The sequence below is a fragment of the Spermophilus citellus genome, assembly GCF_964194105.1.
Source record: "Spermophilus citellus genome assembly, chromosome: 13".
NCBI classification, from domain to species: Eukaryota; Metazoa; Chordata; class Mammalia; order Rodentia; family Sciuridae; genus Spermophilus; species Spermophilus citellus.
In genome coordinates, this window is record NC_138193.1 from 94,978,602 (window position 1) to 94,992,819 (window position 14,218).

The 14,218-nt window shown below is 44.6% G+C and overlaps 1 long non-coding RNA gene and 1 pseudogene across 2 annotated transcripts; one reads left to right on the top strand and one right to left on the bottom strand.

Annotated features, from left to right (window-relative positions):
* Window positions 1-318: 318 nt before the first annotated feature.
* Window positions 319-2,652, bottom strand: LOC308632816 (cofilin-1-like; annotated as a pseudogene). Its single transcript has 2 exons — window positions 2,632-2,652; window positions 319-1,192 (listed from the first exon to the last, which is right to left on the bottom strand). The product of its transcript is annotated as a cofilin-1-like (transcript).
* Window positions 2,653-3,176: 524 nt separating this feature from the next.
* On the top strand, window positions 3,177-13,414 carry LOC308632274. Its single transcript, XR_014018486.1, has 3 exons — window positions 3,177-3,423; window positions 3,718-3,963; window positions 13,217-13,414. It is a non-coding gene; the product is annotated as an uncharacterized lncRNA (long non-coding RNA).
* Window positions 13,415-14,218: the final 804 nt, after the last annotated feature.

The window sequence follows — 14,218 nt, forward strand, 5'->3', positions numbered from 1 at the left end:
AGAGCAGTCTAACTTTTATCCTGACTCTTCTGTCCAGTGTCTGCCACTTCCCAAAGTGAAAATTCTAAATTTTTATTTTTATTTTTTTCACCGCATTAACAAGCCTTTTTATTGTTGTCTTTTTGTTGTTGTTTTTTTTTTAATTGAAGGTGGCTTACTGGTCCTGCTTCCATAAATGGTCAATACCAAGAGAAAAGGGAGGGGAACCAGTTGGCACAGGGAGGGATCATCTCCACAATATTTCATTACAGACAAGCACAGAGTCACTACTGCGGTTAGAAGCTGGCAGCATGGGATGAGGGAGGAACAGGTGGGAAATAGGGGTGTCGTTAAAAAAATACAGGCCCCCCCCAAACTGGGTGCCTGGGGGAAGACTTGGTCTGTTTCAACCCAAGAGGAACAGAAGATCAAAAGCAGTTTGGGAAGGCCAGAACAGGGATGGAGGGAGGAGGAAGGTCCAGGGGGTGGGGGTGGGGGCTGTTTGGCAACTGGGGTGAAGGGAATGCCCTCCCCCTGCTGGGATCCCCCCAGCCCCTCCGGTCTGGCAGGAAGGGGGCAGCCTGCAACCCCCTAGGGCAGGTCTGGGGCTGCCAGATGCTCCAGGCAAGGAGCTGGAGGGGGCTCACAAAGGCTTGCCCTCCAGAGAGGTGACAGCACTGCCCCCCCCCCCAGTTTTTCAGCCAGGGTGCAGTGGTCCTTGACCTCCTCATAGCAGTTTGCTTGTAATTCGTGCTCGATCCCTGTCAGCTTCTTCTTGATGGCGTCCTTGGAACTAGCAAAGATCATTTTTGCTCTTAAGGGGTGCGGATTCAGGGGCCCAGAAGACAAACACCAGGTCCTCTTTCTTGCTCTCCTTGGTCTCGTAGGTCGCGTCATAAAGGGCAGAGCGGCAGTCCTTGTCTGGCAGCATCTTGACAAAGGTGGCGTAGGGATCATCCACAGTCTGGCCCACATCACCGACCAGGATCTCCTTGCCCTCCTCCAAGATGATGTTCTTCTTGTCCTCACTCCGGCAGAAGAGCACAGCCTTCTTCCGCTTCTTCACTTCCTCTGGCGTTGAAGACTTGCATACCTTCGTATCATTGAATACCTTGATGACGCCACCAGAGACAGCCACACCAGAAGCCGTGTTTCTGGAAGCGAGAGGAAGACGGCCAGAAGAGCCTACAAAGACGAGATCCGACTGAACGCCCTAAATTTTTAAAAATTTTTCCTGAGCAACTTTTTTATGTTTTCTTCCCTTCCCCTCAAATTTTATTTGAGGTATAACTGACAAAAAAACTATCTATTTGAGGTAAATAAAATGATGATTTGAGGCTGGTACATACTTATAATCCCAGCTACTTGGGAGGCTGAGGCAGGAAGATCACAAATTCCAGGACAGCCTAGGCAACTTACCAAGACCCTGTCTCAAAATAAAAAATAAAAAGGGCTAGAGAGCCGGGTGTGGAGGCACATGCCTGTAATCCTAGCGGCTCAGGAGGCTGAGGCAGGAGGATCTCAAATTCTAAGCTAGTCTCATCAAAAGCAAAGTGCTAAGCAATTCAGTGAGACCCTGTCTCTAAATAAAATACAAAATAGGGCTGGAGATATGGCTCAGTGGTCGAGTGCCCCTGAGTTCAATGCCAAGTACCAGTAAATGCCCCCCAAAATAGGGCTAGAGATATGGCTTAGTGGTACAGCATTCCTGGATTCAATTCCCACTAACACACTAACACACACACACACAATGTGGTGAAAAAAAAAAATATATATATATACACATAATTACATATATATTTTGAAATGATTGCTACAATCAAGTTAACACATCTAATATCTAACAATTACCCTTTTTTGTGTGTGATAAGAACCCTTAAGATTTATTCTTAGCAAATTTCAAGTATACAATACAGTATTTTAGATGGGCATAGTGGTGCATGCCTATAATCCCAACAGCTTGGGAGGCTAAGGCAGCAGGATCATAAATTCAAAGCCAGCCCCAGCAACTTAGTAAGGCCTAAGCAACTTAGTGAGACCCTATCTCAAAATAAAAAATAAAAAGGGCTGGGCATGTGGCTCAGTGGTTACATGCCCCTGGATTCTATCCCCAGTACCAAAACTAAAACACCACCACCAACAAAAATTAATAATGTTACTGTATATAGTCACCATGCTCTGCATTAGATCTCCAAAACTTATTCAACTTATAATTGAATGTTTGTACCCTTTAACCAACATCTTCCTGTTTCCTCACCCTCTCATTTTATTGGCTTTTTTTTTTTTTTTTGGTATTGAGGATTGAATTCAGGGGTGATTTACCATGGAGCCACATTTCCTGCCCTTCTTATTTTTTATTTTGAGACAGGATCTTGTTAAATTGGTTAGGGCCTTGCAAAACTGTGGAGGTTGACCTCAAATATGTGATCCTCCTGCCTCAGCCTCCTAAAACCCTGGGATCACAATTTTCTTTTGATATATGATTTATTCTGCTTTTTGGTATATAAGCAAATATACGCATACATACAAATTAAACAGTAGAATATGATACATATTTTCTCCGCCCTTCTGTTTTTCATCTTAATAACATGCTGGAAATCATTCTAAATAGCACATAGGGCTATCTCTTCTTTTTTCACAACTGTATACTACTCCATTGTGGATATCTATCATGATTGATCTAACCAGCCCCCTGCTGATGAGCAAAATAGAATAGAATTTAAGGTAAAAAGTATTTGGGACACTTCATGCTGATAAAAGCAATAATTCACCAAGAAGGTACAATTTGGGATTTTTTTAAATATCTTTGTTTTATTTATTTATTTTATGTGGTACTGAGGATCAAACCCAGTACCTCACGCATGCGAGGCAAGCACTCAACCACTAAGCTACAACCCCAGCCCCATAATTGGGAATTTCAATGTGCTTAACTAACTATACAGCCTTGAAATATATAAAGCAAAATCCAGTAGAATTAGAAAGAGAAAGATTTGTAGATCTCAAGCCTTTTCTTCCTTTTCTTTCTCTAGATTGAGTCGCTGGACCAGGATTACATTTTTTTTTTTACCACTGTATCCCCAGTCCTTAGCATATGCTTGGCATATAGAGAGGCTTAATAGATGCTTATCAAATACATAAACAGGGAGCAGAAGTTGGAGGAAGGTAATATTTATGCTACTGGGAAAGAACAGAAGCCCCAAGATGATCAGGAAGCGAGTCAGTATGAGAGGAGGCAGACTCCCTGAACCTCTGCCCTCTTAGTCGGACTCTGGCCAAAGTCTCCTGGACACATAATGTGCCACCAAAAATAAACAAGAATTCACGTGTAAAAACACAGGTGATTCTTTGGGAGTTTTAGGAGTGAAGCAATACAAACGGGGCGCTGCTGGAGTTCTTGTCTGGGAGTATCTTGCTGGGTGGCCCGAGCGCAAGGGATGGTGGGAGGTAAGTGTACCACTGGCACCAGCCCTTCCCTCCTGGGGTTCCAGCCAACTGCTCCACACTGGGCTTGTGCTCAGGTGACCCTGGAAGGGCCCTCAGAGTCAAAGCCAGCTTTGTGGAACAGAAAGCTCCATCCTGGGGGGAGGGCAGGGAGAAAGGAAGGAGAGCTTTGTGGGGAGGGGACAGTGCAGAAGGGCAGGGGGATAACAGATGAGGCTAAATTAATTTTGGAAACCATTAAATCTTTGAAAAGAGAGCATGTTTTCAGCAGGGACAGTGAATCACTGTGATTTGCAGAAACAGGCACAAAGCAATTAGCCATCTGGATTCTGTGGCTTCCAGCTCCCCAACGGAAACTTCAAGCAAGCGGAAGGCTGGTCATTACACAGCCCAGACCCAGCACTCCAGGCTCCACAGATAACTGTGCCTCCAGCCGGCTGGGAGTCCAGAGACTTGGGACAAAGGGCAACTTGGCAAGAAACAGAAAAATGGGCAGGAAAAGCAACAACAGCCACAGGGAGCCAGTACTACTTCCTTCTTCCTGTGAGTGTCTCTCAGAATCCATCATGACTGAGTGAGTTCACTCACCTGATAAGCATTTGTTAATCACCTACTGTCTCCCATGCCTTGTTCTAATGCATAAATTATGTCATTTAATCCTCCTGATGTATATTAGAGGAGTTCCACCCATGGCACAATCCCAGGGAACCAATCACATGATATCTGATATGAACAGCACTCCCTGGAGATACAAAACACAGTGGACTTGCCTCAGGTAGATTGCTATTTTTTTTTATCAATGAGGAAATAAAGGAAAAATAAAATGACTTGAATTTGTTCAAGGTAAGTTGCAGGACTGAGAGGAACTGAGAATTCTGTGCCCTAACTTATATGAACCATGCTTACAAATTACTCCTATCTGGCTCAGAAGATTGTGAGAACTTCATAATACGCATGGATGTGAAAGGGTCTTATAAACTGTAGAGTGCCGTAGATGGCTGAACTATTAGAAATCAGTTCCAATGGCTCCCACCAACCTTCTGAGACCTAAGATACTGTTCCTTAATTCATTTCTAGAAACTGCTAGGGAGTATTGATAAACCCACACAGGAAATGAATTAGCAAGCCTTTCCAAGAAGAGAAATTAAGAAAGAGTGACCAGCAGAGTTTGCTCAAGGAAGCCTGGCTGGACTGAACTGTGATTAGAAACTAAGGAGGTCCTGGCTCTGTTCTCTCTGTTTCCATGAGAAGAGGGAAGCCAGGAAAGGAGAGCACCACCGAGGCTGACCGGAGCCCAGGTCTCCTTACAGAGGTGCCCAGCTCCTCTCGCCTGCCTGAGTTTACTGTGGGTTCCTTGACCAAGCCTTCCTGCTTTGGGAAAGTGCCTCTCCAGAGTCTCAGTTAAGAGCTATTTGGCCTAGTTCAGGACTCTGCAATGGCCTAGAAGGCCCCACACTTTGTCACTAAGGCATTGTCATTTGCTGTTCACATCCGCAGTCCATCCAACTGCTGCTGGGAGGACCTGCTCTCAGAGAGAGAGAAAATGAAAAGCAAAAGCAGAGGGGAGGGGCTGGGGATGTGGCTCAAGCGGTAGCGCGCTCGCCTGGCATGCGTGCGGCCTGGGTTCGATCCTCGGCACCACATACCAACAAAGATGTTGTGTCCGCCGAGAACTAAAAAAATAATAAATATTAAAAAAAATTCTCTCTCTCTCTCTCTCTCCTCTTTCACTCTCTCTTTAAAAAAAAAAAAAAAAAAAAAAAAACAGAGGGGAGAGCCAAGAGGAAGGACCAGGGAGGCGGAGGATGAAGAGTCCAGCCCTGCTTTTTCCTGGCAGTGACCTTGGGCAAAGTGGCTTACTTCTCTTTGCTTTCTTCCGGTATAACCTGGAGTTAATGTTTCTGTCGTCCCACAGGGTGGTGGTGAGGACCCTGGCTGCCGCGTGAAACACAAGCTGGGTGTTACCAAATCTTTTTATTTGTCCAGAAAAATCAGAAATCTTGATTTGTATGTGAACTTTTCCAAACTTCAAAACCTGTCTGCAGGTCATCAGGTGGGGGTGCGCATGGCCACGGGTCCCACAGGTTTCGGAGCACTCGCTCCTTTGGTTGTAGGGACAAACGAGGCAAGGCACCGAAGACAGCAGGAAACAGTTTTATTTGGCTGCAGCCAGGTTCAGAGGACACAGCTTTTGCTGTAATCAATCAATCCCCTGAACCCCGAGTTCAGGGAGTTTCAGAGTTTTATACCCAGCATGTAAGGGGAGGGGCTCAGAAGTTCACAGTTGCAGAAGTTCACATGAAAGCAGCTTTTTCTCTCACTGTTCTGGGCAAGTTAACCCTTCAAGGACAACACCTGAGAAGGGAGAGCTTCTTCTCTCCTTCTTTCCTCCCCCTGCCAGCTGTTACCATGGAGCCCAGTTGTAACTTACCTTAAAAATGTAGACATCTCTGTGAAGCCCAGCTCAAGGCCAGAGTCCTTGTTTGCACATTTCTTCAAAGTACTATACTGGATATGTTTGTGAAAGACTAGTAAGGGGTGTCCAGCACCTGGAGTGCTGGTATCTTCCCGGCCAGTGGCCAAGTAAACAGGGCGACAGGAAAATAGGAAGTTTATCTACATTGAACACTTTTGCAGAAACTCTTTGCTGACAGTCCTAAAATCAGCCATGGTGAAGAGGGCTTTTCTGTGGAGAAAGGGGGTGCCACTTCACCTTTACTGCCTCTCATGCCCATTTCACATCTGGATGGCTGGACCATGGAGGTCCTGCCCTTCCCTGAAGGTAGCCATTGTCACCCACGCTGTAAACTGGGCAGGAGTGGGCTCAGGGCTGTCACCTGCAAGGGGGAGGAGCAAGGGCCACGCCACAGAGGGACCAAGGAACCTCCGGCCTCCCTCTGGCAGAGCGCAGGAGCTGGGGGGCAGCAGGGAGATTCTCCGGGCTCTTCTCCACAAGGAACAGCAATCCCCGAAGCCCCATCGGAAGGGACTCCCTCTGGCTGGGAGCCCGGGAGGCTCCTCGGGCTCGCCTCGGCCTCTCCCTCGCTGCCTCTCCGAGCGCCCTGCAGCCAGCGGGGCCGCGGGCGCACCCGCCCTTCCCAGCCAGGCCGCGCCTTCCCGGCTCCACCGGCCTTCGCGACCCTCCGACCCCGGACCCCCCACCCTTCGCTGCGGCTTTCCCAGGCCCGCTCCTCCGGAGAGGCGCGGAGTCTTCAGAGAAGTTTCGGGAAACCCTTGCGTCTGCACCCACTCCTAGACATCCCCTCCTGCATGGCTGGCCCCGTTGTGTCCCTGGGAAAGGCCCCGGAAGAAGCCCACACAACCTCTTTCTTTGCTTCGGCACTTCCCAGTGAATCTTCCAGGTGAGGAATTTTCCACAGCCCGTGTCCCCTCCCTGCGTCCTGCTGTAGGATCCTGTGGCTGCAGAAAGTGGGCAGAGACCAGGGCTTGTCTCTCCCCTACCTGTGCAGCCAAGCGACTTGACCTCAGCATCCGCCAATGGACAAGGCTTGAGGTGTACACGGATATTGTATGACCCAGCATTTATATACCCAAAAGAAACGAAAAAACATGTACACACAGAAACTTGTACACAAATGTTCAGGGCAGCATTGTTTACAATGACCAAAATGTAGAAACAACGCAAATGTCCATCAACTGATAAATGTGACTTATCCATATATGGGACTGTTTTTCGCCATAAAAAGGAATGAAGTACTGGTACATGCTACAGTTATGGATGAATCTTGAAAACATTATGCTAAGTGAAAAAAAGTGAGTCATAAAAGATGACATATGGTTCCATTTATATGCAATTTCCAGAATAGGCAAATCTATAAAGACAGAGTAGATTAGCAGTTGCTTAGGGCTCAGGTGGATGGGGTGTGGGAAAGTAATAGCTGAAAGGTACAGAGTTTCTTCTGGAGGTGATGAAAAGGTTCTAAATGGGACTTTGGTGATGGTCGCACATATTTGGGTGAGTATATTAAAAACCACTGGATTATATAATTTGGGTGAACTATATGGCATGTGACTTATACCTCAATCAAGCTGTTATAATAATATGTACACATGGAGAACCAGAGAAAGTAAGAGATAAAATGTGGCAAAAAACATTAACCACTGTTGAAACTGGGAGGATATTCAGAAATTCACTGTACTATTCTTGTATCTGAAATTATTTCAAAATTTAAAAGATGATATTTAAAAAGAGAAAACTTAGTCATCTACCCATCTTCCACCAGAGGCTGGTCTATAGAGAGGTTGTGGTACATCTCTGTAGTCTGACAGACCAGGACTCAACTCCACTGTTTACTAATCCTATAACCTTGACCTCTCAGTTTCCTCATCTGTAAAATGGTAATAATACCAATAGTACAAACCTAAGAGAACTTTTGTAAGGGTTAGAGACAGTATGCATTAAGCTCTTAATGTATTTTTTATAGATTTTTTTAAAGAGAGAGATAAATTTTTTAATATTTATTTTTCATTTTTCGGTGGACACAATATCTTTATTTTTATTATATGTGGTGCTGAGGATCGAACCCAGCGCCCCACACATGCCAGGCAAGCGCGTTACCGCTTGAGCCACATCCCCTGAGTATTTTCCACATGTATTTTTTTTTTGTACCAGCCATTCCCAACTCTTTTTTTAGATTTTGTTTTGGGATAGGGTCTTGCTAAGTTGCTGAGGGCCTAGCTAAATTGCTGAGGCTGGCCTTGAACTTGCAATCCCCCTGCCTTAGCCTTCTGAGCTGCTGGGATTACAGGTATGCACCACTGTGCCTGGCAAAGCTCTTAATTTTTATATAGTATGTGCTCAATAAATGTTAGCTATTATTCATATACCAACAATTTTTAAATAATGCATTGTTTCTTATTACAAAGGTAGTTCATGTTCATGATGGAAAATATACTTATATAAGCAAAGAAGTAAAAATCAGTAACCCCTAAAATTCTGTGAAAAAAATCTCTATTAACTAATATTTTGGGTTATGTACAGTATACATAGTTTATGTTACACAGTATTTAGCATATGAACACATTATTTTGTAACATATTTTGTCTACTGTACATAACAGGCATCTACTGAGTATTTTCCACGTGTCAGACGCTAGACTTAAAGCTAAGAATTCTGACATGAGTAAAATAGACACCCAACCCTTGGAAGTAAGTGAAACCTAGAAATAAGAGACAATTTTATCAAATTGTCCCCTCTAATTATTGGTGAATAATAATTAGAGGGGATAATTTGATAAAAGCTACCTTGGGAAAGAAGAAAAGAAGGGCCTGCCCTGTTCAAACTAAACATGTTAGAAGCTCAGAGGCTCAAGAAAAGTTTCAAACAGAGAAATGAGAAAGTGCTGTTGGAGCAAATGAAACTTTGTGGGGACCAGCCCCGCATGTTCGTGTGCTGCTTCCACAAGCGGATCATGGAAGAAGATCATAAAGGGCCTTAAATGTCACACCAACATTATAGTACGACACTGTCTTCAAGGGTTAAAAGAGACTTACAACCTTTGAAATATCTCTCTTATGACATAGTACTTAGAGTCCTAGATATTGGAGCCAGGAAGACTGAGTTTAAAGTCTGTCAGTGCCTCTTACCAGCTGTGTGACTTTGGGCAAATTACTTAACCTTTCTAAACCTCAGTTTCTCATGTGGACAATGGAAAAATAAGAGTCAATTTCTATAGATTGTGAGGATTAAGTGAATTTTCAGCACATGTAGCATGCTTAAATCAATGTCTGAAACATAGCACAAGCACTTCCTACTATTTTTCCACCTAGTACTAAGGATTGAACCCAGCCCCTTTTCCTTCATTCCTTCTTTCTTTTTTCCCTCTGAGACAGGGTCTAAGTTGTCCAAGTTGGCCCTGAACTTGGGATCCTCAACCTCCCAAGTAGCTGGAATTACAGGTGTATGCCACCATGCCCAGCCTCAATCCTCTTCGGTAGCAACTGAATATTCAATAACTAAGCCCCAAGAAAATGCAATAAAGAACAACGTGGGATACCCAGGGTCCTGGGGTAACAGGAGCAGGTCATTTGCTAGAGCTAAAGCTGGGACTCTCCTAGGAGCCAAGCCCTGAGAAAAGAGAGGTCGAGAAAGGAGCCTCATTACAGATCACTTCTGGGTGCCTTGACTAACATCTGGCCCCACCTCTGCATTCATCCCCCAGTCCCCACCCCCATCAGGAAGGCATCATCTTCCAGGGCTGGAGCTGGGCCTGCGTGGTGGCCTCCTCTCTTAGAAGAAAGCTGTGATGGGAACCCTTTTCTTTAGGGAGGAAATGGGCAAGGAATGACATTTATGTCCCCACACGTATGCAAATTATCTGGTGAGATAAATGATTTTGTAGGAAAACACATCCTGTTCACTCTAGAGCATTTCCCCTGACGTCTGGAACAAGTTGGGGTGGTCAGGGTCAAAGCCACTATTGAGGGAGTTCCTGGCCACTGGCCCCTCCCAGAGGTATCAGAGAGGTGCTGGAAAAGGGAGGCTATAGGCTTGGCAACCCCAGGCATGGCAGCTGGAAAGGGGACTGGCACAGGGCACTCGCGCTCCCCGCATCCAGTTTCTCCTAGCCAACAACGGATGGGAAAAGCCTGGTAGAGCAGCATCTGGGGAGCAAGGAGGCCTGGCTTCTGGGACTCACTCAGCACCTTACCCACAGTGTGACCTTGGACATTTTCCTCTCTAGGTCTTGAGTTTTTTTTTCTGTCAGATAATTCAGTCCATTTTTATTATGTCAAATGAGAGGGTTGAATTATACCAATGTGGAGTACACAGACCCTCCAATCATAAATGGGCTCCAGGGCATTGGTGCCACCCTTCAGTGTAGGCAATATTCTGTGCATGTGTGTTTTTTTTCTGGAAAGGAGTGCAACGCTATCTTTAGGTCACCCAGATGAGTTTAGGTGACCTCTGTGGTCCCTTGAGTTGGGTGTTGGGTAGATGGAAGCTTCTTGAGGGTGATGGTGTGTCTTATAACATCAGTATGTGGCACATAGTCGGTATTCGATATTAAATGAATGAAGACTCTCATAAATGCTGGAATATGACCACAGCGAGGGATGGAGGTGGATGTTGGTGCAGAGTCTCAGTGGTAGGAGTGAAATGGCTCAGTGACAGCGCTGGTAAGGGGTTAGGGTGCTGGGGAATAAAGAGAAGGTGTAATCTAAAAATGCAGACTGAAATCTGCTCAGCATGGAGACTGCAGTTTAAGGTCATACACCTTTCCCCTTCCCCTTGGTTCCCTGTGGGAAATTCAACTGAGTCAAACCCAGCTCAAGGTTCAGCACCTAAATGGGTTTGGTTGTTGCATTTAATATTCCAAAGTTTATTTGTTTCTTTTCTTTTTTTTCAATGCTGGGGATTGAACTCAGGGACTCACATATGCTAGGCAACAGCTGTACCACTGAGCTACATCCCCAGCCCTAAAATTCCCCAGTTTGTCTGACTAGAAAAACCCATCGAACTTGAAAAATGCAGCCTAGTTTGTGGTGATCACTGGGGCTGGGGCAAGAGCGAGAATGAAAGCACAGAGTTAAGAACTGGAGATGTCACTCAGTGGTAGAGCTTTTGCCTAGCATGTGGGAGACCCTGGGTTCAACCCCTCTTCTTCCCTCAGAACACCCTTCTTCCTTTCTTGGACTCTTTACAAACCTGCCCCGCTTGCTGTGGGACCCCCAATGCTTGGTCCCTGGGACTCTGCTCTTCTTCATGGTGAGCTTCCTCAGAAACGTTTTGACTGATACTTCTACAACTACAAGGTAATGGATAGTAGAGGACGTGCTCACCCCTAGATAAGGGACAGACTTTTCGGATGAGAGAAGATTCTGATGAATCAGCCCTGGGTGAACTGCCCTTCTCACCATCTTCTCTTGCATAGTGGCTGGTCTCCCACTGCTGCCCAGTGGCTCTGACATGGGCTAGGGGAGCATTTGCAAACTCCCTGTCACCTAGAAAGGAAGCACCATTGAGTCATAAGTCACTGAGCCACCAATGTGGACAATCTGTGATGTGTTTCAGATTTTTTTTTAATATTTATTTATTTATTAGTTATTGGCGGACACAACATCTTTGTTTGTATGTGGTGCTGGAGGATCGAACCCGGGCCGCACGCATGCCAGGCGAGCGCGCTACTGCTTGAGCCACATCCCCAGCCCCGTGTTTCAGATTTTTGGAACATTTCAGATTTAAAAGTTTTTGGATTAGAGATGCTCCACCTGTATTGTAATAGAAATATATTGAACAAAATACTTTGGATTTGGATGACGCACAAACTTATGAAAACAATGATATCCAAAAGCTTTCCCTATCGATATTTATTCCCTTTTTGGGGGAACTGCTCTCATATCACTCACTCAAGCATGTCACTGGGAGCTGCCAATCTGTGTATTGCACCAGAGTTCACAGCTTATAAAACAGCTTGGGCAATCACAAACTCTAGTGGCCCTTTGGTTGTAGTTGATTGGTCTAGGAAAAGTCAGATGACCCAAGCTGATCCAGTCAGAAAGTTTCCACATCTTTTTCCTTTAAATTTTTTAAAATTAATTAAAATTAATTATGTATATAAATTATAAATGGATATGTTATCATTGAAAAAAGTCAAAGAGATGGGGATGTAACTCAGTGGTAGAGAACTTGCTAGCATGTACGAGGCCCCAGGTTCTATTCCAAGCACCAAAAAAATTAAAAGAGGGCTGGGGTTGTGGCTCAGCGATAGAGCGCTTGCCTAATGTGTGGGGCCCTGGGTTTGATCCTCAGCACCACATAAAAATAAATAAAATAAAGGTAATGCGTCCAACTACAACTAAAACAAAATAAATATTTTAAAAAATTAAAAGAAAATAAAAATGAACCTGACAGTCTGCTTCAATCCCAACCCCTTAAATTTACCTGTTTGGAGGAAATGAAGGTCTGTGAATTCAGACCTTTCTCTGTGCATTGCATTCATTTAGAAAGATATGTTTGCAAGCAGGAGGAGTGGCACAGGCCTATAATCCTGGCTATTCAGGAGACTGAGGAGGAGGATCGCAAGTGCAAGACCAGCCTATGCTACAAAATGAGACCCTGTCTCAAAATAAAATACAAAAGTCTAATTATATAGATTAGTGATAGAACACTGGCCTAACATACACAAAGCTTTGAGTTCAATCCCCAGCACTGTACAAAGAAAGAAAAGAAAAATATATGTTGCAAACACACATATAGAAATATCTAGTACTATTTCAAGGTTTTGTTTTTGCTTTTGCTGATGCTTGAGCAAGACCATATTGTATGTATCATTCTACAAATTACTTTTCTCATTTACCAAGATGTATTAGGGGTTTAAGTTAGTACATAACTTCATTCTTTTGAACAATTTCCACATTTTCAGAGTACAAAATATGCCATGGCTTAAACATGAACATTTAGATTATTCCTAATTTTGCCCTATAAATAATACTTCAAGTAACATCCTCCAGTATGTTTCCTTAGTCTGGATTTTGAGAAGTAGCATTAGTATCCACATTTCCACATTTAAAGTCAGATTAGATACTGCCACATCAGAGGACATCTGGGTCCTGAACCTGGTCATTCCTTCCTTGCTGTGTCCACAGTAAGCTTATGTGAGCCAACACCTTCTCCTTTGGGGCTCAAGCTAATAAGAGTTGTGTTTCTGTTACTTTCAGCCAAAAGACTGAATTTCTGATTAAAATGTACAGATGAGGATTGTTTCTAGATTCACACAGATTCTCTAGTTTTCTCCTGTTCTCTAGTCTCCTAATTTACATGTTCCTCCCCCAGGTGCTGTGTTCAGGGGGTTCTACTCACCCTGAGGTCCTTTTCTGGGAGAGAAAAGCAGAGCAAAAGAACAAAGCCACTGGGAACAACTGATGGAAAGAGCAGTGTGCTGACTCTGATGGAATCTTCCTACAGGGAACAGAGTTTCAGAACCTGGTTTCTCTGTCTAGGCCTTGTCAGAGATGGCCGCAAGCAGGTCAATGCCTGTTTTAAGGGGTGGCGGGTTGAGGAGTGGGGAGAGAAAGGGAAAGAAAAAGGAAGAGAGCAACAATTAAAAGACATATTGAAAGAATCTGCCCTCCTTTTTTTGTTTTGTTTTGTTTTGAATTATCATACCCCCCAACACTGAGGGAAAACTCATTTTGTTGAAAATCTACATAGCAGTTGCAGCTTCTTAGAGACAGACGCAACATAAACACATAAACACAGGCTGTCAGTGTTCTTCTATTGCAGTGTGTGTTTATTGTTTTATTTTATTAACAAAAGAGTGAGAAGGAGGTGCTAAAGTATATCCAATCCAAAATAAAAGGGCAGCAGCTCAACACTCCCCCCGCCCCACATCTAAAACATGGAGCCTGGTTTTCTGGTTGACCTAACACTGTGAGGTAGAAGCTGTGCTATCAGTGATTGATGTAATCCATTGTTCTAGAGTGTTGTGGGTACAACCATTCTTAGGTGTGAACTCATTTCACCCCAGAAGCAGAAATGGGATACAATCAATGGCCTTATATCAGAAAGGAGGAGCGTGGGGGAAAGAAGCTGTGTCCTTCTGACCCCAACTGTGAGAGAGCAAAGAGAGAAATGTTTTCCCCTTTGAACACCACCAGGCCTCTGTGAAGCAAACTGCTGGAGGGGGCTGGAGCTGGAGGAGAGGAGGTGATTCCCCCCTGCCCATGGCCAAGAGAGACCTGGGAGAAGGACCTCATAGCCAGGCTGTGAGAGGAGCAACTGCCTGTCATCATGACCCAGTAAATCTTTACTAAAATTAACCCTCTGCTCCATGTT